Source organism: Myotis lucifugus, unplaced genomic scaffold (genome assembly GCF_000147115.1).
Source record: "Myotis lucifugus unplaced genomic scaffold, Myoluc2.0 scaffold_17, whole genome shotgun sequence".
Taxonomy (NCBI): domain Eukaryota; kingdom Metazoa; phylum Chordata; class Mammalia; order Chiroptera; family Vespertilionidae; genus Myotis; species Myotis lucifugus.
In genome coordinates this window covers 6,433,173-6,458,898 of record NW_005871065.1, presented here as the reverse complement: position 1 = coordinate 6,458,898, position 25,726 = coordinate 6,433,173, and the positions used below count along the sequence as shown (strand labels likewise).

Below are 25,726 nucleotides of genomic sequence, written 5' to 3'. Positions count from 1 at the left end.
TATTTAACTCCAACAGCTTGAGCTTTTCTGTGTTGTTCACCTTTCATTGAAAATTCTGTATGGAAACAGAATTTCATTCTTCCCTTCTGTGTAGTTTTCAAAGGGGGCGGGGAAGTGGACCATTACTTTACAAAACATTTTAGTAAGAACAGCTCCCAAAGTGAAATCTATATGAAGTATTTTATTATTATTATTAAATATTATTTTAAATATATATATTTTTTATTTTGGAGAGGAAGGGAGAGGGAGAGAAACATCAGTGATGAGAGAGAATCATTGATTGGCTGTCTCCTGCACGCCCCCTCCTGGAGATCTAGCCCGGAACCTTGGGCATGTGTCCTGACCAGGAATTGAACCGTGGCCTCCTGGTTCCTAGGTGGACACTAAACCACTGAGCCACTCGAGCCGGGATATTTTTATTATTATTATTATTATTATTATATTTTCTGTTAATATTACTTGATTTTATGATTATATGAAATCAAGCAAAAATTACTTTATAATCTGTTTCATTGCATGACCATATTCTATAAATATAAGGCCAAAAAATTGCAGTAAATAGTTTATTTTTCTAGCCCTAACTGGTTTGGCTCAGTGGATAGAGTGTCGGCCTGCGGACTGAAGGGTCCCGGGTTCGATTCCGGTCAAGGTCATGTACCTTGGTTGCAGGTGCATCCCCAGTAGGGGGTGTGCAGGAGGCAGCTGATCGATGTTTCTCTCTCATTGATGTTTCTAACTCTCTATCCCTCTCCCTTCCTCTCTGTAAAAAATCAATAAAATATATTTAAAAAAATAGTTTATTTTTCTAAAAGAAAGGCTTTTCTGTCTACTAAGAATTCTATAAAAAATCCATTCAACAGACACTTCTTTATAAGAGCAGCTCACGTTTATTGAACACACACTTTGTGCCAGGCATTGTGCCTCCTGAGGAATCTATAAGGCATGAGGGTAACACCGCCTTTGCCTCCAAGATCTCAAAGATGGAAGGTGCGCTGTGGGGACAAGGGCCCAGACAGACAATTCACAGGAGGAGTAATCACTGAGGGATAACAAAAGCGCACACACAGACTTTGAGAGTAACAGAGAGGGGCGCGTTGAAAACGTTTTAATGTTTACATTTGTTGTTAAAATTCATCCAGAGCAGCCCATTAATCATATCTACATTCTCTGGAATGAAAGTACAAAATGAATACAATGGATGTTGTTCAAAACCCCATTGACTTCCATCCCCCCTTCCCCTCCCCCAGAAGGGGAATGAAAAAGGGGAAAGTGGAATTTGTTCCTGAAACCTTACCAGAGAGGATTCCTTACATTTACATTTCAAAGCAGCCAAGCTCGAGTTTTGTGGACCTTGGGAGCCTCTAATTCTTGCATTATCCACAGGTACCCTCCTGTGAGGACCTTTGGGAGTTGTTTTATGTCTTGTTTTGGGGCGATGCTTCCTTCACGCCTGTGTTACAATCTTGGGGGATATATAAACCACGCCCAACCAGAAGCATAGCCTTAGTCGTACCTACTTTCCCTTTTCAGAATATAAAATGTAGAAGAAAACAGACTAATTACCCCCCCCCCACAGTACAAATAAGAACTCCTTCTTCCAAAGGAACGTCTTTCTTTATTTAAATAATGAGAAACTGGTGTCCTCAGCACCGTTAGTATACAGTGCCCCCTTATTACAAACCTCCCCTCCCCTCCCGGTGTATGTTCCCTCCTTACACCTCCCGAAGATGAATAGGTCAGCCTCTCTCTCTTTTCTCAAATGTACAGCTCAAGTGTGAGACCTGCAGACCCGTCCCAGCCAAGGTTCCTACAAGTAGAGGGAGGACGGGGTCTAGACCAGCCTTGGTGTTAGAATCCCTGGCTCAGATCTTGTCGGATGCAAGTGCTGCCTGGGCCGCGCGCTCCGGGCCTCTCAGAGCCCAAGCTCGGGGCCTTTCCGAAAGGTTATCTCACTGATGCCCCTGGGAGGATAGCTCAGAACAAAGATGACTGGATGTCTGTTTTCTTAGTCAAGATAGATGATCTGTTTCAAGAATGTGGGCCCGCGTTTAGGCAAGACTGAAAACAATAACATCTGTCAAATGTTAACCATGCCATTAGATTTGAGGGGAAAAAGGAAACACTTTTAGGAGAGAAAAAAAATGACCTTGAGGAGTGCGGTGTCGTTGAGCGGTGTTTGATGGTAGTGGTGGGAAATGAATGGGACTGGTGTCCACACCTCCTGGATGGATGGAGCCAGCTCTCTCTCCCTGCAGCCCCAGCCTCCCGTGGTCCCGATTTTCATATTCCTCCCAATTTGCCCCAGAGCACGCTGTGACCCTCATCCATCTTTTTTTTTTGCATTTAACAAAGTTGTAAAGGGATTTATATGCTTTCCATTAGCCTTCGCTAAGCTGCTGTCATGAATATTTAATGGCGAACACAGTTTGTTTTCTTTTTCTTTCTTTCCCAGCCTCTGCCACCCCTCCCCCTAGCTCCCCCGTTAGCCAGCCAGGAGAAATGGAAATACCTCCGCCCCTCGCCCCTGGCCGGGACCCAAGACGCACTGGGGCTCTCTCCATGCGAAGCCTTGACCCCCGTAAAGCAGGCCTTTTCTCCTTTTTCTTCTCCCCGCCCCCCCCCTCCCTTCTGTTCCTGTTCCTCCCCGCCCCCCAATCTTTAGGTCTCCCCTCGCTGCTGGAGTTGAGGTCCGCTTTGCGCGCAGGCTCGCGGTGGCAATTGGCGGTGGCCCCGGGGAAGGACGAGCGTTGGGTCTGCTGGCGCCCGAGTCCCCCGGACCCTCCACCGCGCTGGATCCCAGCCGCCCCCCAGCCGCCGCTGCGGACGGTCTTTCCCTTTGAACTTCACTGAAGCACAATAGCTGCCCTGCAACTGAGCTGGGGCTCCCTCAGACGCATTCCTGACACTTCACGGGTCGCTGGGCCCTTTCTCTTCGCCGCAGCAAAAGGGGTGAATGTCTGCGACAGAAAATGACTTTCGAAGACACTAAAAGATTTACCGTGTCTGGAGCAACTTCTGAACTTTTGTGATTATCCCAGAAAAATGCACTTTTCCTATTGGGAGCTTCCTTTTAGCTCCTTCCCTTCCTCCTTGCATCCCGGCATTTACTGACGGAATTTCCCGTTCTCCTTGATGCATTGTCTGCTCCTGGGCCAAGGGAGTTGAGACCAAAGGTGAGCATCGGAGGGAACTGAAGAGCTAAATTGTTAGCTGAAGGGGAAGGTTAAGGGCAGTGGAGCCCCCTCCTTCCTCCCAATGAAGTCAAACCTGCTTGAAGGCATGATCTTCAGGTACCTGCCCCAGAGGATTGCATGAAAGGTTAGCCGAGGAAATCCATGGGAAATGTTTAACACACTATTTGGCTACAGTTCTTGCTCAATAAATACGTTATAATTAATATTCTACACATTCGCTTATTTTTCCAAAAGTCCTCAGTGTAGTCTCAACAATTCATATGGGTTCTACATCTTCCCCACTTAATTAATTGTAGAATGGAATACTGTTGGAGCTGCTGGGCTAGACTCTAGGTATCTTTTACATGTACAAACACAGCTTTCTTTTTGCATTGGTTAAAGCTAAGGGGTATGAACTTGGTTGTTGTTGTTTTTATTAGCTTCAGATTTTCACTTTCTGGCTTTTCACTTTGTCTAGTATCCTGGGCGTCTCCTTATCAGACTTTAATCTTAGTTCCTTTTGATAGGATTTTACCCACTAGCACAGTGTATAAAACTTCGCAAGTACTATTTCTTCCTGAGCCAGAAGACAGGGCACTTCCACTGTCTCCATTCCTCTCCCGCGTCCTCTGCCTGTAACAATGAAAGCTCACTGTGCCTCCTCCTACCTGTAATTACAGACACTGGTATTAAAAAATGTTGAGACGTCACAGCAAACAAGTGTCCCAATTGATATCTAACTTTCCTTTTAGTCTTCCTGGTGAAACTTGTAAATCTAGTAGTGAAACCAGGCCTGTGGGGATGCCAAATTTGTTCTGGGATATCAGGGGTTTATTTCTTACAGGAAAGAAGTACTGGGATGGGGAGGAGAGGAAATACTACAGCTTGGGGAAAGCCAGGAGACAAATTTTACAGGAGTCTGTGTTAATCTGCCCTTAGGCTTCTATGGACTCATTCTGTTAGCCTTCCAGTGAGGGTACTGGTGGTAATTGTTACCTGGCGAGTTCAGTGCACTAACTGTACAAATGCACGTGGCTGTTGAAGGAACGGAATGAGTAAGATTTATCTTCTGGGAGCTTATTCATCTGCAAAAGCCAGAAACACATGTGACAGGCTTTGGATGTGAGTGGTTCCCTCTCTATGAACGAGTTATTTTTACTCCATCCTCCTGAAGTGCTTCTCTATCTCTGATGAACGCCTACCACAGCATGCTTAATTGATGGGAGTGTTGTTTCATTTCTCTTCGGGTAACCTGAAACTGCGTTAGTTAGCTTGGGGGTAACCTTATCTCACTCATTCATAGTGTAGTTATCATCAACTACAATCTCTGAAAGAATTCTACATGGGCTACTAATAAAACACATCCTCGTCTATCCTGTGAGGACTTAACTACAGCTTTTATATATTTCTATATTAAATTTCTTTTAAGGATTTGGCCCCAAATTCTAGCTAATGAAATAATTTTGAATTCTGCCCTCGAAGTCTCTCAGCTTCAGGCTTCCCTCAGGTAGGGTAAGCCTACCACCTGTTGACAGAGAGCCCTTCGGTTCCTCTCTGTAGACCTACTTGCCTTGAGTTGACATAGACCCATGAGTAGGACCCTTTGGGTAAGAGTTCCAACCATCAGGATTTTTCTCTCATTTCTTTATCATGCTATGAGGCTGACTGAACTGATCTTGTCAAATGTGTTGCTAAAACCCCAACACACTTGTGAACAGATGTTGGTATGATTAGGCTGAATGAACAAAAAACGTGAATAGCCACATCCATCTCCAGAATAAACCAATTTCCACATTGCTTTTGATCTTATCCCGTTATATTTTCTGTAAGTAAGACTTTTATTGCAAATATTAATTGCTATTAAGTCAACAAGTGCTGAGGGTCTGGTCACAGGGAAAGAAACATAAGGGGTCCCTCTCCCTGGTAAGCTGGAGTCTCGCTTGGTCAGACAACTAGGTAACAATGTAAGGCAATGTGTAATTAATTGCTCATTATGTAGAGTAGATTTTATGTGTGATGGAATGGGAAAAATGAATCTAACATTTCTAGTCACGAGTAGGTTATAGAACTGTTGCATGCACGCCTCTCTTCTCTGTTCTGAGGCTGTTTTGTGTCATGGAGACTTCCCTGGTGGTTTTGTTTTTCAGTTTAAAAATATTATCTTTATTGTTGAGAGTATTACAGATGTCCCCTTTTTTCCCTGAAGCAATGATACTGATTGATATTTTCTGAGCACCTACTGTATGTCAGGGGCTGGTCTAAGACCTTTACTGATATTAACTACTGATCCTTATCACACACCTGAGGTGGATGCACTTATTTTCTCCATTTTACACATGAGGAAACCAAGGTGGAGAGGCTAATGCCCACCAAAGGGAGTTCTGATCAATTCCTGCCTCTTTTTGCTGTGGTGAGTATAGCTGGGGAGAGGCAGTGTTGCATTCTGGGAAAAGAACCCACAGTTTAATTCTAGTTTCTTTTTACCTATTTACCTGTGTAGGTAGGACCTTGGGCAAATTGCTTACTTAACCTGTCAGAGCGTCTCAGCTATAAAATGGGGCAGGATTGTTTTAAGGATTAAGTACCTACTATGTAATGGTAGCTCAATGAATGGAAACTATTGTTTATTAAAAGTATGGTAAAATTATTCATATTCTCCACCCAAGGAGACCCGTTAGAATTGTACAGAAAACGAACATGTCTGTCCTGGTAAGTATTTAAGTGGCAAGTACAGTATTAGGTTTTTGTGGAATATTTGTGGGATGGATGGATGGAAGGATGGAATAGGACAGGGATCAGGAGGGTTCTTGCAGCAGATGAAAGCAGTATCATTTTCCAATGGAGTTATTCTTAGCCTTATTCATCATTTGTTAGTGGAAACAATCCTTTTCTTAGCCTACCCTCCACCATTTGTGCTGGTAATGGTCAGCACATGACTTTTTTCTTTGGAAAGGACAAGCGAACGAAGCTGTCTCTTTCTGTCATGGAGATGTTAACAGTAAAAACTCACTGCGTCATTACTCCTGCCCTGTTTTCCGGAGATTAGCAAAGGACATTGAAACATCACTGTGTCAACACAAAGAAAGGACTATGTAATTTTACCCCTATTAATACATTGTTGCACGGAAGGTACTATCATTAGATGGCAATCTATAAAAGTGGCCTCTGAGACCAAGCATTGGCACAATTACTTATTCTGCAATTATTTATTCAGTCCTAAGGATGGGAATGCTGACAGACACTGCAAAATGCACTACCTACCAATTTACAGAAATTGAATGACGGAATCAGTTGCAGACTGAAGTAGCTTTTTACTGACACTATTTTTATTTATTTAAAATCTTACTTTACCAGGTTAACTATGTTTACTATACCCACTTAGATGACTGAAAGGAGAGGCTGTTTGGTTCACAAAAGCTACCTCAAAACAAGTAAATTAGCATTTAGTCTGAAAAGATTCGGATCACAAATGGAGGTTTTAAATCAGCCTCTGGAACATCCATATCACATTCTTAATATTTTATATGGTTTTATATTTAGATTGGATATTTTATGTAGAGTCTTTTTTCCATTTTTAGTGCTGGGACCTTTTGAGATCCTATTTCTAGCTGGGTTGGAGAGAACTTTTACATGTAGGTTCCTTTTACAGTAAGTAATTTCAATTTAATTTACCTCAAGGGAGATTACCAGAAAGTTCCTGCCCTTGACTCTTTCTTCTCAATTTAAATGTACTGATAGATGCTGTTCTTGTGATTCCAATATATTATTTCTACCTGATAAAAGTATAATTCCTGTGAATGTGCACTTAACAGTAGGAAAGAATTAGCTTGGACTCAACTCCTAAAGTTTAAGAGATAACTTATTAGTATTGACACCAGAGTCCAAAAATCAAATCTTTCCCCAGATGGTATGGCTTGCTTCAGAGATCACTTTCAATTTTTCTTTAATCAGTTATTTTCAGCTTTGGTTTTTCAAATTCTTAGGTAAACACCTGGTAATTTGACCTTCTGAGATTTCTAAAAAAAAATAATTTTCATTAACTTTATTAAATATCCTTATGCCAAACACTAATTGATTTGAGGGGATTTGATGACATAAACAGAAACCCTAAGAGCAGTAGAGAACTTCTAATGTTTTAGGGGATATTTCTTGAAATAGCCTTAATGCTTACTCTAGGTGTGGAAATGTGTGTGCAGGCATGCATTCATTCGCAACACACACAGACATACAGATAGAAATTTGTGATGTGTTTTAAGAATCTTGAGACTATCAGATAAACGTAAAGTAAATAAAATAAAAAAATTAAAAATATGTTCCTGGAGTAGAAGTGTACCATCATTTCTACATTTCTGTATAAAACAAATTTACTGCTGTTTAAAAACAATCCAAAGTTTTTATGATTACTTAAACGTGGACAGAATCAGATGCATCTACTGTTGGCAGTAGTGACAATATAAAAACGATCACATTTTTTGCTTAAAGCCATATTCTCATGGGTAAATGGGTCTGTAAGGATATCATCTAGCTCATGAGGGTCTTGTCAGAATTAGATGCGCTAATATAGTACAAACCTTTGTAGTGGGCCTGGGTCATAGCTGACCTGTACAGAAAGATCATTGCATTATTACACTATTACTAGAGGTTGGCTTTCATCCCAGGTCTTAGTATGAATCGTCTCATAATACTGAGCATGGTGGGAAAAAAAATCCTTGCAATGCTTGTGACATTGCTATAGGGTATCTTTCAACATGTGGCATTATTTCCTGGAGGTAAAGTTGGCCGTCCAGATGTCCTTTGGTTTTATTTGATTTCTGCAATACCTCTCTTCCTGCCTGTCTCCACTAACTCTAAATCCATATTCCTTCCAAATACACGCTCCCCCACTTGGACTTTGCCAAAGTGTACTTTTTGTTTCCCTTGCAGCTAAACCAGAGAATTTTATGATTCGCAAGTGGGAAATGGTGCTTGGTTTACAAGATGGACCGCCAGCAGAGTTCTGAAATAACCAGTCTGGAGAGGAGAAAATGGAATGAACATAGCAAAACAGGAGCAGACAGGGTACTGGGCCCATCCTCACCCTGGTGGACAGCTCTTAGTGATTGACACGGCCCGAGTGCCAGCTATGAGTCTGTCTTTTGCTGCTATTTCAAGAAATCTTAAGCTAAAAATGACAGGTTGTTGCCTCTGTTTGTGTAAAGCATTACACATGGGAAGTTAACCTCTGCTACATAATACTGGCCAAGACAAGTCGTGGGCAAATAGACAAATCTAAGTGGCTTACTTCCATCTTATTGGTGTGTCCTTTCCCATTCAATCCTGTGACTTCACACTGCTTGTTTCTTCCAGTCAGTCCGCGAGAGCTATGTTTATCTAAGTAAGAACTGCCATTTGATGTGCTAGGAGCCAGACACTGTGATGGGGCCAGGGGTTATCCAAGGGGAAGGCCTTCCCAGCAGGATAGCTTGGCCTTGTTCACATGGCAACAGTGTCCCAAGAGGTTAAGTGTGGAAGCTGTGAGGCTTCTGGAACCTGAGGCTTAAACTGAACAAAAAACAACAGCAGCAAAACAACGGTAATAGTAATAACGAAAACAGTGTTTCTAGGAAATTGGAGATTAATCTCTCCTGTCCATTGAATATAAAACATATTTACAAGTAAACTAAATTTATTTAAAATTGTATTTAGTGTTTGATATTTATCAGGCATGTGCGCTTGGGATAAGGTGCTTGTTGTTACACATTCTGCTACCTAAAAAAAAAAGAGACAAATTTGTTCCAATTACAGATGTATCAGTTCTAGATTCTATTTATCTTTAATGTCACTGCATTAGCCAAACTGTTTAACATGTGACTGAGAACCAATGTGATCTGTCTTTAAGACAAGTAAGATTTTAGAAATGTATCTACATTGTTTAGCTTTCTTTTAAGATGCCAAAAAGAGGCTGATCACATTGTGGGAAAAATTGTTAAGAATTGAGTTCCAGCCCTAGTTGGTTTGGCTTAATGCATACAGCGTCAGCCTGCAGACTGAAGCATCCCAGGTTCCATTCCAGTCAAGGGCACATGTGGCCTCGATCCCCAGTAGGGGGCGTGTAGGAGGCAGCTGATCAATGATTCTCATCATTGATGTTTCTATCTCTCTCTCCCCCTCCCCCTTCCTCTCTGAAATCAATAATAATTTAAAAAAAAAGAATTGAGTTCCAGGCCCAGCTCTGTTGGCTATAAGCTCCGTGACCACACAACCTTGCTGCACCAATTTGCTCAGCTACAAAATGAGAGTAAGAACACCTCTGTTGAAAGTGGTATGCAGATTAATTGAGAGTGTGTTCCTAAAGATTTAAATCCACAGGGGGCCCATGTCAGGTAGTCAGAAAGTTGTAGTTACAGTTTTGTTATTATTACAGTGGATGCTCTGAAAATAGGCCTCAGTGACAACTTGTAGCTGGTGAGTTAAACTCACCTTCCTCATGAGGAAATAAATGATTTGCTTCCCTTTCACAGTTGTCACCTGGTTGATCCAACCCTATAAAGCCTCCGTACAGCATGGGGCTTATGAATCATGGATCAAAACAAATGTTACCAAGCTAAAAGAGAGATTAGCAGAAGTAGGCCCATGTCAAGATAAGGATTCTGGTTTAATGTGCCATTTCTGAAAACCAACCAGCATTTAACGGGCCTTATCCCTGCTGAGATAAGATGGCTGGAGAGTCACTTTCCAATTTTAGTAATTGGAGGAGAATAATTCCCATAATTTCCAATTAGTATTGTTCTGACCCCTGCTTTGGTCGGGAATGAAACCCCTGTCTCAGTTCGGTTTCCTCAGCCGTGGTGTGCACGGCCCAGGTTAAAGCGAGGCTCACTTGTGTGCTGGCGAGTTTACTGACAAGGGGCAGGGCATAGCCTATCTCTGAGGCAAAACAGCCCGTGGGCCCATGAGCTCTGTAGAACTCATTTCCTTCCTGCTGGTGACCTTTCTCATTCTCTCTTGCGACTTCACCCGACCCGCTTCTCCCAGGAGGCCAAGGAAGCTTATCTGAGGAGGAGCTGCTGTTTAGTGAACACTTGCTCTGAGCCAGCTGCTCTCCTGGTTGGGGGTGAAGTACTTGAGCAGGGATGTCTACAGCAGGCGTGGAAGTCTCGCAATGTCATTTCCACTACACTCTTGGTCAAAACATGTTGCCTGACTAAACCCAGAGTCGGCAAGGGAGGGGACTTCTCAGGGCATGTGTGTAGGGATAGGATTATCGTGGCTGGAGACTTAGAGGGGGCAGCTCTCTCTTCCTCCTTCGTCTTTATCATTGACTAGAGGCCCGGTGCATGAATTCGTGCACGGGTGGGATCCCTCGGCCTGGCCGGCAATTGGCTGGCAGGGAGGGACTGCAGGAGGTAGACCGGCCACGGGAGGTTGGCTGTGGGAGCTCATTGACCACCAGAGGGCAGCTCCTGCGTTGAGCATCTGCCCCCTGGTGGCCAGTGTGTTGTCATAGCGACCAGTCGACCAGTCTTAATGGTCACTTTGGCTTTTATATATATAGATGAGCTGCCATTCATCAAGCACATGTTGGGTGGCAAAGCATCAAGTTTTTAGTTTTTTAAAGCCTTTTCTTCATAAAGCATGGATTTATCAAATGATCTGATTTTCAAAGAGGTGTGGTGCATAATGGAGGAAAACTTTAAAGAGAGTTCAGGACAGTCATGTCATTAGAACTGGAATGTAGAAAGAGATAGTAACTCTGAGTCCGGTGTCTTCTCATTTCCTCCTGACAATTGAGACAAAAGCGATTTCAGTCCCATGTGTAGACGGGCATGTTTAAGGGACTGAGCAAGGCCTCTAGTCCTCCCTGTAGCCCCACTGTCCAGTTGGAAGAATTGGGACAGGAGGAGTTTTAAAAAATACCCATCCACTAAATTTTATCTGCCAAAATTTCCCTATATGCAAATATGCTCAAATTCTTAAAAACTTTTCCTTGTTTGTGTGTGGTTTGCAAAAATGTGTGATTAAAACCACTATTTAGCAAATTCTCAAGGTGTAAGTTCAAATATAGAGTTGGTTTTTTTTTTTTTTTTTTCCTGAATGCCTTAACACAGCAGGCAGTTTTACGATATGCACCAGATTCTTAAATTCATTTGGTGAAGCCCCTTAAATTTTTGTCTGATTTGAAGCTAGAGAAGATATAGAGAAGTGATACATTTTTGAACACAACCTTGTGAAATCATGGGGTTCCTGGTCTGTTTCCACCTTTCAGTTTCTCACTTGATGTGTCCTGTGTCCACGTTAGAGTTTCTGGAATATCATTCGTTGGCTCCTGGGGAATCGAGAGCCTTTTCAGAGACTGGGAAAACGTACAGCAAACCCATCTCCTGAACTTGGCTTGTGATCTCACAGTGAATCCGCTTGCAAACAGAATGTTATTTGTAAGAGGGTTTTCAGTCCGTCACCATTAGTATTTTCCTACAGAGAAGTAAAACAATCTATTTCAAAACCCAAAAGAGTACAACATCTGCCTGTGCTACCTGATCGGGACATTAGCAAATGTAGTGAACTGGATGGTCACATTAATTGCCATTTTTCAGCACTGTCCAAACTGTGATTGTGTGACGAGACTTAGAACAGCGGCTCTCAACCTGTGGGTCGTGACCCCTTTGGGGGTCGAATGACCCTTTCACAGGGGTCGCCTAAGACCATCGGAAAACACATATATAATTACATATTGTTTTTGTGATTAATCACTATGCTTTAATTATGTTCAATTTGTAACAGTGAAATTGGGGGTCACCACAACATGAGGAACTGTATTAAAGGGTCGCGGCATTAGGAAGGTTGAGAACCACTGCTTTAGAAAATGTCTCGTCCACTTTTGTGGGAGGTACAAACATAACTGAGCGGCTGCTCTCACGTGCTGAAGTGTACACCTTTCATAAAACTCCTCCAGGGTGAATGGCAGTGGCAAATGCTTGCCATCATGCCCAACCATGTGCAGTTACTAAGCACTGTAGCGACTAAGCAGACATTTGCTTCTTTGTTTTAAAAGGGAATTTATCTTTTTTGTTGTTTACACTGTAATCACCAGTTGCTTAATCTCTACTATCTTTAAACTGTTGTTTGTTTTAAAGAATTTCCACCTAATCTGTGCTTGTCAGTGATGGCAAGTTTTTAAAATAACAATAGTTGACAGCCCTGGTGAGGTTGAAACGGCCCCGGTGAGGTCGAAACGGCCCTGATGAGGTCGGGACGGCCCCGGTGAGGTCGAAACGGCCCTGGTGAGGTCGAATCGGCCCCAGTTTGGTCAGGACGGCCCCGGTGAGGTTGAAATGGCCCCGGTGAGGTTGGGACTGCTCCAGTGAGGTTGGGACAGATAATGGGGACCAGTATAGGCTGATGAACAGGGGTAGATGCAGAGGCAGAGCAACATTGAACAGACTGTCAAACTACAGTGGGAAGCCTGGGGAGAGTTTGGGGGGGGATTAAGAGATCAACCGAAGGACTTATATGCATGCATATAAGAATAACCAATGGATACAAGACACTGGGGAGTAGGGGCCGGGGGAATGTCAAGGGGGGGAAAAAAGGAGACATATGTAATACTCTTTGTAATACTTCAGGAAATAAAAATTATTAAAAAAAAAAAAACCCACAAAACTATACAGGCCATCATCTCGGGTAGGGTAGCGATGAGACATGTCCTGCTGCTGCTTTTCCAGATTGCACCCCTGATGCTCCAGGAAGCTACACTTCCATATTATTTTGAGCTTAGGAATTTGTAATACCTTAGTTACAGCTATGGGGTGGTTGGGGAGTGGAGGGGATAGGCACATGACAGAAAGATATTAAGCAAATAAATCATGTCTTATTTTGACAAATAATTGAGCATACAGTTTCCCCGCTTTCTTCACTTCACATAGATAACTTCTCTTTATGAAACACTTATCCAGTTTGGGGAAATTCTTGTTTAAAAGCTTTCTGTACCTGCCCCTTTTCCTGTAGGCACAAAAAGTAAGCTTCCAGGCATAGTTCTTTCTAAATTGGCCCTATTCATCCTTCCCAGGCCATCCTTCTATTACTCAGGAATGTCTCAAGTTCCTAGGCTGGTAACTGGCTGTATTCCTTAGGCTTTGGACCCCCTGAGAATCCCCTCCCCCACTAGCTGGTAACATTCCTTTGATGTAGATCAAATATCCTCACTTTGTTGGGTTTTGGGATTATGCCCCGGGGTAGGCTGGCCTGGACAGTTCCTCCTCTGCTGTCTGAGCCCTTGAGTAATCCTTTAGGAGAGCTTGTTAATGTTGTATTGGGAAGTCTGTGTCGCCAAGTTTATCTCTGCACTGGGATATAGCTGATTCATCTTGAGACCTCTGGGCTCCCCAGGGCCTTGCCACGCAGTAGGACTCTGCAGAAATATAGAGCAAGTCCATGAAAGAACCTTCTGTGTAGGTCACAGCCACCAAATGATCTTTCCACGGACTCTGTGTCACCTGGAGAAGGATTGTGGAGAAGCAGAGACCAGAAGGGCCGGGAGGCTAGGAAAAAAGTCCATGAGTGTGTGTAGATGTCCCTTCAGTTAACCTCTGAAAGTGAATGAATGCTGCTTGACAGCTGGTGTCTCCTTTGTGTTTATAATGAAGCTCTGCCCCAACAGGCCCTTTTCCTCCTCGAGTTTCATGTGGAATTTCTTTATCAAGATCATCATAGTTTGGAGTTTTGAAATTTAAAATTTTTGAGTGTTTTATCATTTTACCTAGTTATTCAGATTCTTATCCTAAAAAATGGGGACCACATCCCTGCTATTAATGTATCGTGAGGAACACAGAATGGAAATACAATTTGATCTGCAAATCTTCTTTGTAGATGAACAACTCTCAGTTTCTTGGACTTTTTACTAGAAACCAGCCTGTGCTTTTAAAATCTTGAATGTACCTGGCTGGTTTGCTTAGTGGTTAGAGCGCCAGCCCACAGACCAAAGGATCTCGGGTTCGATTCCCTGTCAAGGGCACATACCTTGGTTATAGGCTTGCTCTCCAGCCTCTGTGGTCCTGTGGGAGGCGACCAATCAACGTGTCTCTTTCACATTGATCTCTCTCTCCCTCTCTCTCTCTCCTTCCCTCCCTCCCATCCTTCTCCCCTCTGCTCTCTCTAAAAAAAATCAATGGAAAAAATATCCTTGGGTGAGGATTTTAAAAAAAAATCTTGGAATGTTATTTGGCTGACCAATTAAATACACATGTGTTTTACTTAGCTGGTGGTGAATCTTGAGGTTCAAGTTGAACAAAGTGCTTTTCAAACTATCCCAGAAACCTAGCCAATTCTGCCCCTCACCCCAGAGTGTGCTGAGGCAGCCAGGAGGGATATATCTTATTTTATGTTCGAACATTTGGGTAGAAAGCTTGGGGTATTGACCTTTGTGGGTTATGAAATGGTTTTAGGTGTGTAATGAGCCACACCATGGTTCTACACAGATGAACAATTTTATTAGCACATTTTCTAGGAAATGTATTTGTTGGTTACTCTTGAGTCAAACAAAACACAAACAAACTTCAAACTTCGTCACATACAACCCCCAACTTAAAGACTCCGATTTACAAATGTCTCCCTTGCACTGCAGTGGCTGCCAAAGGAATCCCCTTCCCTGTTTCAGCTGAATGTGCTTTTACTTTTGGCATGAATTGTCTTTGTTGATAATAGTAAAACAATAACAGTAATTTGAGCCTCTATTGAATGTGTGTGTCAGCCCCCCTGCCAAGTGCTTCGCATGCAGCATTTCATTCATTCTCACTACAGTGCTCTCATAATGACTGATTTCGGATGAGAAACTAGGGCAGTGAGAGGGAAGCAGTCCCGCGCCCCCCCCCCCACCCCCACCCCCCCAGTTCACAGACCCTGACTTTGTGTGTGTCTCTGTGATGTTGCTGCTTCCTCCTTTCAGGTTCAGGCATGATGCCTGCAAATTACTTTCCCCTGGGAACATCCAGTGTGCAGCCATTTCTGCTTTTCCTCTCACCTCATGATGTCAAGAAAGAGAAAATGATGCTAGGCAGTGTCTTTAATAATAGAAAGCAGAACTACCTGTAAATTCCTCTCACTGCTCCCCTCGAGGAAGGCTCTGAGGGTGTGATTTTCACCCGGAACAGCCGAGCTGGGTGGTGTTCCAGCTTGTTCTTGGACGTGTTGATGCAGCCCTTAAATTGCTGAAGGTATGTCCTTATTTTTTATTTTTATTTTTTTGGTTTCTCCTCACCTGAGGATATTTTTCCCATTGCTTTTCAGAGAGAGTGGAAAGGAGGGAGGAGGAGGAGAGATGACATGAGAGAGAAAGAGAGAGAGAGAGAGAGAGAGAGAGAGAGAGAGAGAGAGAGGGAGAGAGAGAGAGAGAGAAACATCAACTGATTGCCTCCCTCACATGCCTGGACTGGGAGCCAGGGATTGAACCTGCAACTCAGGTACGTGCCCTTGTCTGAGAATTGCACCCCAGAGCCTTCGATGCACAGGCTGGCACTGTAACCATGGAGCAACCCTGGCCAGGGCAAGGTATGCACTTCTTAATTGCCTCTCCTTTAACCTGAGGGCTGTGTGACAGGTTAAAGCAGGCTTTTCCAACAACCCCAAATATAAAGGGCCCTTACCGGCAGAGGCTATTCAGTACCACAGCCACCAGCTGAGAAACATCCTAGGGTCAAGCAGATGAGGCAACTCAAACATCACACAAAGTGCACCCCTTCCAGTTAGCCTCGGAGGCCCCTGAGTGCTGGCTTCCTAGGAACACAGCGTGGTGGTTGCAATCCCAGTGCTCTCAGGGCTCAAGCAGGTCTTGTGGGTGGAGCGCAGTGGAACTTTCCTGTGTTGGAAAGAGGGGCTGGGCAGGAGGTGGGCAAGATCCTCAGGTCTTCCCAGAGAAGTTGGAAATGTGGAATTTTAGGGGGAGTCTCCCATCTCTCAAACATCGGGATCAATTCAGACTGTTTGAGGGCCAAAGCCAACATGCCTGTTAGCCAAAATCGGCTTGCAGGAATCTAGTTTGTGACCTCTGGTTTAAGGCATGTTGAGAAATGGATTTTTTGGTAGTTCACTAAATGGAATCTGGGATTTATTTTATTTTGGGGGGTAAGATCATAACTCACAAAAAGAAGTTACTTATTCATCATTACTCAAGAGTTTGTTCATCTTGTAAAATATGGGAAATGTTGCTCTCTTGGGGCGCATGATGCACGGTAGAGCCATCTTCGGGTTGGTAATATTTGCCGTGATGGATGGGATTGTAGAAACATGTTCTTTAATGAACAGTTTTTGGTCTCCGTGTCCAGTTGTCTGAAATTGCCGGGGATTTCCTAAGTGGAGCAGTAGCATGTATGTGCAGGGGCCATGAACTGAGATCTACTCTCTGTATTATTCCATTGATCAGCCAACTTTTAGTCAAAGAAGTAAAATCATAGTGAGTGTGATGGGATTAAGGGATTTACTCTAGGGATCGGGTCTTCCTCAAATATGAGAGGGGCTGGGGAAGTGAAGGTCTTACAGAGCAGGAAGAGGGGGACGAGGAGGCAGAGGATGAGAGGATGTCTCCCTGGAGGCCACCAAATAGGGACCAGAAGGGGGAAGCACAGGAGAGGTATGTTTCCACCTCTACAGTCAGTAACCAAGTCTCTAGCGGTGGGGCTGGGGCTACTGTTGGTCAGCAGGGTCACTAATTGGGAAGACAAGGGGGTGAGAGCCTAAGTAAGCAAGGGCAAATGGAGACTCACTGGGCACTTTCCACTTGTCCATGGACCTTCTTACAGTTACAGACTGGACTTCACTTCTACTTTACAAATCTGGCACAAGCTCTTCATATGACCAGCTGTGACTGGACCACAGGGGCAAGGGTATTCTGTTAAACGGGAGTTCCCAGCAACCACGTTGACAGTAGTACCATCAGTATGCTCAATGATCAAGAATGACTGCATCTGCAGGACTGCTACTGAGAATTCCTGGATTCTCTCCTCTGCCCTTAAAAGACTTCTTCCCTCTCTGAATCATGGGACTGAAATAACAGGATTTGGGAATCTTGCCTTGGCCAGGCCAAAGTAGGTTGTTTGGGTTTTTTTTTGTTTAGAATCTGTGCAGCTTGTTATCAGCCAGTCACATGTACATGCCCATCTATCAAGCATACATAACTATATCTGTTCACATTGATGCATGTACATATATCTGAATTTATATATAGTCTATTTATCTAACCTACATCAAAAGATTTTCAATGGAAAATTTTATGGGATTTTGACCCATCTCATGTTAAAAGTGTTTTGTATCAAGTAGATACAGTGGTCCTCTTTAGAAAGCAGTTTTAGTTCTGGGAGTTCTCACACCAGATAAACTCAAACTGGGCTTAGATGTCTGTCTCTTTTCAACCAGTTACTGAGATAATTGGTTTCTCCCCATATGAGGAAATACTGAGACAAATAAGAACTCCTGCTATGTACTTCCTCCAGCCTTTGCCTGACTATGGAGCTCTTGTTAGAAGCAATGAAGGGAAACATATTTGCAAGTTAATGGCTGAAGTTGGCCATTTCCCCCAAAGTGTGAAGTGCTTTTAGGTAATACTTCAACTACTTATTGTATTGTTGGTTACTTCTACTTCTGGACTGGTGGGTAATAGGACTGCTGAGCAAGATAAGGTAAATTACTTTCCAAGCTCAGAACATTGATCTGGATCTCCTAGAGCAGTGATGGCCAACCTTTTGAGCTCTGCGTGTCAGCATTTTGAAAAACCCTAACTTAACTCTGGTGCCGTGTCACATATAGAAATTTTTTGATATTTGCAACCATAGTAAAACAAAGACTTATATTTTTGATATTTATTTTATATATTTAAATGCCATTTAACAAAGAAAAATCAACCAAAAAAATGAGTTCGCGTGTCACCTCTGACACGCATGTCATAGGTTCGCCATCACTGTCCTAGAGCACAGATACAGGTTTTCCCCCTTATTTCTCAAGGCTATGACTAAATTCTAATCACATACTATCAATTTGGTCAATTTGGTAGATGCTTGTTAGTAAGTTTTTCTTGCCACAAAAATGACCAAACTCCATTTTCCCTCCCTACATTGTATGTTTCTGGTGTGCATTTGTGTCTGTATGTGTGTGGGTTGGGAAGTGATGTGGTGTAGAAATGTTGAGAGATATATTATTATTGAGGAATATTCTCCTGAAGCAACTGAACATTCTGGGTAGAGAAAGCAGTTTGCTCAGGTGCAGATTGTTCCGATTTTTTTAAAGAGAGCAGACATTCATTGAACTCTTCCATGTGCTAGGCACTGACCTGGGAGCTTGGCCATCCTACGTACCAATGGGAAGATTGTCTACTTAGTCATGGTCCAGAGGCAGGACAAAGGAATGGAAGTGGGACATTTGTGAATTCCATGCATCCATTCATTAATTTAGCATGTATTTACTGAGCACCTATTATGTTCCTCAGGCATTGGGCTGAGTACTGAGGATAAGGGGGTGAGCAAAAAGCCATGTTGGAGCTTCCTGTGTAGATGGGGAACAGATAGTAATCAAAAGATTAGGCAACTAAGTATATACATTAATTACTGTGGTAAATGCTCTGGGGGTACTTAAATGGTGTGATGGGAGCAGGAACTCAGGACCGAGTCACAGAGGTTGGGAAAGGCTGTTTAGAGAAGACAGGGATTTGGGGTGGGGGAATAGACTGGCCTCTCCACCCTGTCTGCATTATTAAGCTATCCTGCCCTTTACATACTGTAATTATAAAGAAGAGCATCCTTGAGGATGTTCCTGCTCCGCATCCCGGGGCCCGTTTTGGGGAAACCGAGTCACCCTTCAGGGCTGTTCGGTAACAGTGGAATAGTTGGCTCTTACTCTGAGGAGCTCTTTTCCACGCTGACGAGTTGGCCTCCTGAGCTCTCCGACGACACCTGCCAAGCCCACCAGGCACTTCATTCCCAGCCAAGGTTGGAAACGCACACAAGTTCCCCTTCAGGCTCACTTCTCTGGTAGAACCCTTGACAGTCTGCCCTGGCCTACTGCTTGGATTCCATCAATGTCTAGCTGGCGCGCCTGTCATCTCTTTTTTTGTGGGAAGCTTTCTGTTTTGTCTAGGCCAGACCGCCCAGTGCAGGACCCCTTCTTGGCCTTCCTCGCAGATGGTCACCCAGGTTCAGATTACACAGGTTTCTTCTTCACCTGGGGCCAGTTCTCTTTCGAACACACCATTTTCAGACTTGCCTGCACATGTGCAGGAACGAGGGGTGGCTGTTAGGGGCTGGTAGATGGAGGTGGGTGGGGGTGGGTAAATAAACCAGTACAAGGAACATTTATCACATTCTTCCTGGAAACTCGTTGATTTCACTGAGTCCATTCATTTCCTTCTCTCTGATGAATGAATCAACAGGTGACTCACAGTGAGCTGCCAGTTAGAAGGTTGCAACATGTCCTCACTAGTTCTATCCTAAGACTTGGGAGAAAAGCTTATATTTTATGTGTTTTTAGGCAGAATGCGTCGATGCTTCTGAGATTTTTATCAAAAAATTTTCCCGAAAGGGAAGTATGGTTTGAATAAGGTTTGAGAAGCATTGTGTTAGATTGTCTTTTGTTTGCTGTCTGATTTTGAAGTGGTAAAGTGATCACTTAAGGTAAAATCAGTATAGGGAAATTTGGCAGAAATAATAGCAATTTCTGTTTGAGGGCATAATGAGGCTTAGTCATTTTTCACAATAGATATTTACATTAACAGTCATCATATCCTGCATTTATGGAACACTTATTATACTTTGTGCATAGGGTTACAGTGGTGTGTGGAGTATTATTATCATTTAATCTTTACAGTAGTCTTATGAAGGAGATTTGATCATCTTGATTTTATACATAAGGAAAGTGAAATAAGGTTAAATTATTACTAAGGGGTGGGTCTAAATGACAGGATGGGCCATCTGTCCTAGAATAACATGTTCCTTTTTCTGTAACATGTGCTCAGTAAGAGAACAAAGTTTCGTTTCTGATCTACATTTCTTCTTGCTGGAGAAAAGGCTCAAAACCGAACACAATTTCATGATCTGGCAAATTTTTCTTTGGATGCAAGTGAATTTCAAAGAGAATGGTGACTCGGACACATATGTTCAGAGCAAGTTTATTTGTAATAGCCTTAAACTAGACTTGTCCCTCGCCATTGGGATTAGATATGCTATGGCATAGCATACAATGGAATAATATCCAACAATAGGAGGGAATGAACTATAGGTACACACTCACATGGGTGAGTCTCAAAATATGTTAAATGAAAGAACCTGGGGGCGGTGGGGGGGGGGCAAGAGGAGAAGCATATGTGCTAGATTATGCCATTTACATAAAATTCTGGGAAATGCAAATTAATTTACAATGACAAAGCGCAGATCAGTGGTTGTCTGAGAATGCTTGTGGGTGGTGGTAAAGAGAGGACCAGGAAGAAACTTTCAAGGGTGATGGATATATCATTAACTTGATTTTGGGGATGGTTTCATGCACACACATACATCAGACTTAACCAAAGTGCACGAATTAAAAATGTGCAGTTTAGTGTGTGTCAGTCGTACTTCCCTAAAGCTGTTAAAATGGATATGCATACCCCATGAACACGGACAATAGTTTGGTGAAGGCCAAGGGAGGGGGAAATAGGGGTGGGTGAAGGGGAGCAAAGGGGGACACCTGCAATAATGTAAACATTAAAGTTTTTTTTAAAATATATTTTATTGATTTTTTTACAGAGAGGAAGGGAGAGGATAGAGAGTTAGAAACATCGATGAGAGAGAAACATCGATCAGCTGCCTCCTGCACACCTCCTACTGGGGATGTGCCTGCAACCAAGGTACATGCCCTTGACCAGAATCGAACCTGGGACCCTTCAGTCTGCAGGCCGATGCTCTATCCACTGAGCCAAACCGGTTAGGGCAACATTAGAGTTTTTAATAAAAAAATACATATATGCAGTAGGGGAAAGCAAAGAGAAGGATGTGTTTATGTGTGGGGTAATAAAAGAGAAACTTGTACAGTGGGAACCTCATTCACAGAGTGGCCCCTGAGTCTCAGAGAGTCGTTCTTGTGGGATCAATCCACCAGCCGGTGCTTTATTGGACATTCTGCAAGTACTTTGGGGCAAGGGGCCCCATTCAGAAAGAGCCTGAGCGTGGGAATCAGTTGGATATGGACTTGAGTCCTGGCTCTTCCACTTCCTCAGGCTGAAGCCTTTGAACTCCCTTACCTGGTGTTAGCTTCAGTTTTGTCGTGGGGAAAACAGAGATAACCTTATCTTTATTTCAGGGTTGTCCTGAGGATATCAATATATATCAAATGCTTGGCCAAAGTTTGGGGCACATGGTAGGAATGCAGTGGCAGTGATTTTTATTACCAACTGTGCCGGCCGGGGCTCATTTTATCTGAAAGGAGGGGAAACGATTGCTGTGGACGGGTCTTCTTGGGCGAACTCCACTCGAAATACCGTTTGAAGCCTGTACGGGGGTTAGACATGTGGAATGAGCTGAGTGGAAGTGTGGAGATGGGACTGTCTGCATCAGAGTTTTGATAGGGGGAGGTCAGGAAGGAGGAGAGCAAGAAAGCCTCCTTGCTAGGAAAGATGGTTTTCTAGATAGTTTTGGTTGCAATTAGTCACTAGAGTTGAAGGCAGTGGCAGAGAAAAGGAATGGAGGGAAGATCTGTGTCTGAGGGCACTTCTCTGAGTCTGACATTATGGATTTTAGTCTGACTGTTCTTTGTGGTGGGTGCTTGTCCTGTGCCTCGTAGGATATTTAGCTGCATCCCTGGCCTCCACCCACCTGATGCCAGTGGCATCCCTTTCCAATATCTCTAGCCTGCCAGGTGTCCCCTGAGGACCACTGCCCCCGTGGTTACAGCAGCTTCACTGAGGGTGATGTTTTCCTCGTTGGGAGGGAGAAAGGACTGGAGCTGCCACCGTAATGAAATGAGCTGTCCGGGTGGTGGAGAGTTAGCAGAGTGGAGTGGTGCAGAGCTTTGATCAGGAGTCAGAACTGATTCATATCCTGGTTTCCCCACTTACAGGCTACATGGCCTTTGGCAAATAACCTATTTGTACTTCAGTTCCTTTATCTGTAAAGTGGGCGCAATTATAGTACCTACCAATAGGGTTGTTGTGAGAGTAAATAAATTAAATTGTAACTGAAACCATTAATTATTTGCTGAAAGAAAAGCAGCCTTCCTCCTTTATTCAGAGGACTTTGAAAGCTGCCAGTGGGAAAACAAGGAACTCTTCCTCCTCTAGCAATCTTGAGTTGATTTTTAAAGTGCCCATCTCTTGAAAAGGCCTGTTAACAAATTAGTCTGAAATGAAGATTTTGAAAGATAAATGTGGAAAATGGCACTTTGTCTCCAGGCTGATTCTTCCTCTTCCCCGAGCCCACGGAGAGGCCCTTGTGTGATTATGTAAGAGCCAGGTCCCCTGTCCAGCCCAGGGAGGGGCTGTTGGCCAGGAGAGTGGCTGTGTGGTGTACAGGAACTTCGGGGAGTGGCCCTGGCCTCAGGGAAATCTCCGTCTTTTTGGAACTGGAAACTGTGCCAGACACCACAGCAGACCGTGAGAGGCTCAGAAAGGGCCTCCACTCCAACAGGTCTTTGCAGTGATCCTGGAGACGTGGTGTGACCATGTTCCACTCGAAGCCGTCTGCTGCTCCTGCAACACACTTGTTTTAGAGGCAGCTTTGGAGATGCTATTAGGGACGCGTCAGGCTTCAACAAATGAGAAGTTCCTCCCTGCCACCCCAGAGAGGGAGAGAGCGGAGTAGGGCCTGGCAGGATGACGGATGCGGTGGCTTATCAAGGTTGTGAGTGGCAGCTGGCCTCATTGTGTCCCACATTCACAGAGGGATCCCCTAACAGGGCAGCAGCCCAGGATTCTCTCCCAAATTCCTCAGATTCCAGATACACAAAGGAGGTGCCCTGGGGCGGGAGCCAGGTCCCCAAGGAAGGCAGGTTTATTTTTAAGCCCTTGTGTTGTCTTCACTTGCAGACAGATGGGCCTCCCCTATCCCAGATAGAAGCTGTTGAATCACAGTTGCTTCTTACTTTCTTTACTCATCTAATCTCATGAATCCGAGCCGCTTTGGAGCATCCTTTGAAATGTTCCCAAACACAGTGACAATCATTTGGTCTGGTACTTCCTTTGGAGAGGTGAATACAAAACAGAGTTTAAAGATATTTTTATTTTTTTTACCTCAAAGAGATGAAGCTTGTTCTGTGGCCTAACATGCCATCCTGTGAGTACAATGTTTACGTTCGCCCAGTTGTCTTAAAAGCATGTAAAATCCTCCCGATAATTCAGGTTCATTTGACATTTTTCCTAAATTTATTGGGGCCTGGGCTGATTCAACTGAGAAAAACAATAGAAATACAAGTAAGCCACACTCAAACCCCCGGACAGTGAAATAAAAGCAAAATGTGTATCCATGTCTTCTCATTCAGAAATATTGATTGAAAAACAAAAGTGCCAAGATTTAAAAAAATCAGGATGCACCTATTAGGAGGAAATGCCCTGAGGATTTTTTTTTTTTTTTTTGGATAGTCTTTCCTAAACATTTCAAACTGACTGACCAAGGATAAACAGGATATTACCTACTGGCCAATGTGGTGTGGCGCCTTCATCTCTAAATTGAGAGTGGCCTCAATTTTGCTCATTTGCAGTTGTTCTCCCTCTCATTGTTAAAGGTTGGACAATGGTAAGGGTTAGTTGACATGATTCACATCTGACCTTCATGTAGAAAGACACTGAGAGGGCGGAGCCTCCCAGCTCTAAGCCTAGTTTCTTTATGACTCTCAAAGATGTTTTTGACACTTAGCAATGCTCCCACACCCTTGCTTCCCTTGACTCTGCCGGAAGCATGCAGTATGGCCACTCCCCTTTCCGAAGGCCAGTGTGACCTCCGAATGTGATTACACTTTATGTCGGGATTGGATATCAGAAAATAGCAAGCCAGCCATGTGGAGAAGACACTGTACCTTTTCAGGATCCATTTAGTGCATGATTGATCTTACTGATGCTGCTCATATCGAGTTTAGAGCCGATGGGGGTTTACCTGCAGCAACTGGTCAGCACTCTGTTTGGGAAAAGTAACGGGAGAAAAGAACATGGATTAGTTGCTAAGTTCACTCCACATTCTAAAATTAGGAAATCAGCCCTTCATTGCTAATTGGGAAAAATACTCATCCTGTCATAGGTCTTTCATCTTTGGCCAGGGTCACCTTCCCTTAATGTGTTTTCCCTGCCCAACCTATTCATCTCCTATTTTTGTGATTTTCAGCTGGTTTTATTTACTCTTCTTTTCTCTCCAGAATCACTGAGAGGCGATTGTGCCCAGGAAGCAAACTGAATTTACAGGATGCTTCAGGGATTTCAAAAAGGACCAATCTCAAAACTGCATGCTAACACATGAACTGAGTTCATTTTACTTAATCATGGCTGCAATGCATGGATTATTCTTTCTCTGCCAGTGTTGATGGCAGGAGTTTCTTTACATTCTTTCTGTGTGGTGTGATGGAGAAGACGCTTGGCTTATGAGCTAGGAATGAGGTTTTAAACAACATGAAGCCACACAGAACATTTTCCCATCAAATTCGTAGAGTAGCATAATCTCCCTTCCTCTTTATCCCCTCCAAAATTCATCGAAATGTTATCTATGAATGCTGGAGAGACTGTGGGCTAAGAATGGTTTTCACATTTTGAAATGGTTAAAAAAATAGAGAAGAATGTTTATTCATGTGAAAATGATATGAAATTCAAATGTCGGTGTCCATCAATAAAGTTTTATTGGAACCCAGCCGCATTCATTCATTTACTTCTTATCTCTGGCTGATCTCCCCCCACAGTGGCAGAGTTGAGTCATTGCAATAGACACTGGTCCGCAAAGCTTGGAATGTCTCCTATCTGGTTCCTTACCAGAAAGTTTGCTTCTCCGAGGTGGGAGGCAGGCTGAGACTTGCAAACTATCAGTAAGCGAAAGAGCGATTTCCTCAAAGGTGCAAGGATTACAGATTGTTCTACTTCAGGACAAAATGGTGAGGGCAAAAATGCAATAACATAAAACATATATAGTACTTTATATAGGGATACCATATATGTATGTCTAAAGTGGAATAATCTGAAATAATAGTAGAAAATGCCCTTTTCAAAGCCTGACAGTCACTAAGAACTAGGAGCTCCGTTCACACTCCCAGCCTCCTCCTTCCTTTATTCAGTGTCTTTCATTCCTTCCCAGGACTAGTGGTGTTCTGCCCCGAGGGCAGCAAACTGTCATTTTACCTTGAGGTGAATAAGTGGGCAGAATTGGTCGTGACTTTGAATGAAAAGCACACCAGACAGATTGCAGTCCGTGGACCTTGGGAGGAACTGCTGGGCGAGAGGAACATGGAGCATTGACCTGTGGTGGGGGGTGTCACACGTGACACTGAGCGGACAGCGAGGGGGCTCCTGCCATCACGTGGCCAGCTCCACCTGCAGGGCTGTGTTTTTTCCCCCTTCACACACTTCTGGTTCACCTCACGTGGGTGCTTTCTAAACT

The 25,726-nt window shown here is 43.5% G+C and overlaps 1 protein-coding gene and 1 long non-coding RNA gene across 5 annotated transcripts in view; both read left to right on the top strand.

Moving 5' to 3' along the window:
• Positions 1-25,726, top strand: part of EXT1 (exostosin glycosyltransferase 1) — a 261,890-nt gene that overhangs the window by 32,981 nt on the left and 203,183 nt on the right. The window lies entirely within an intron of this gene.
• On the top strand, positions 15,548-24,995 carry LOC111825210. Its single transcript, XR_002828348.1, has 3 exons — positions 15,548-15,695; positions 16,943-17,227; positions 24,501-24,995. It is a non-coding gene; the product is annotated as an uncharacterized LOC111825210 (long non-coding RNA).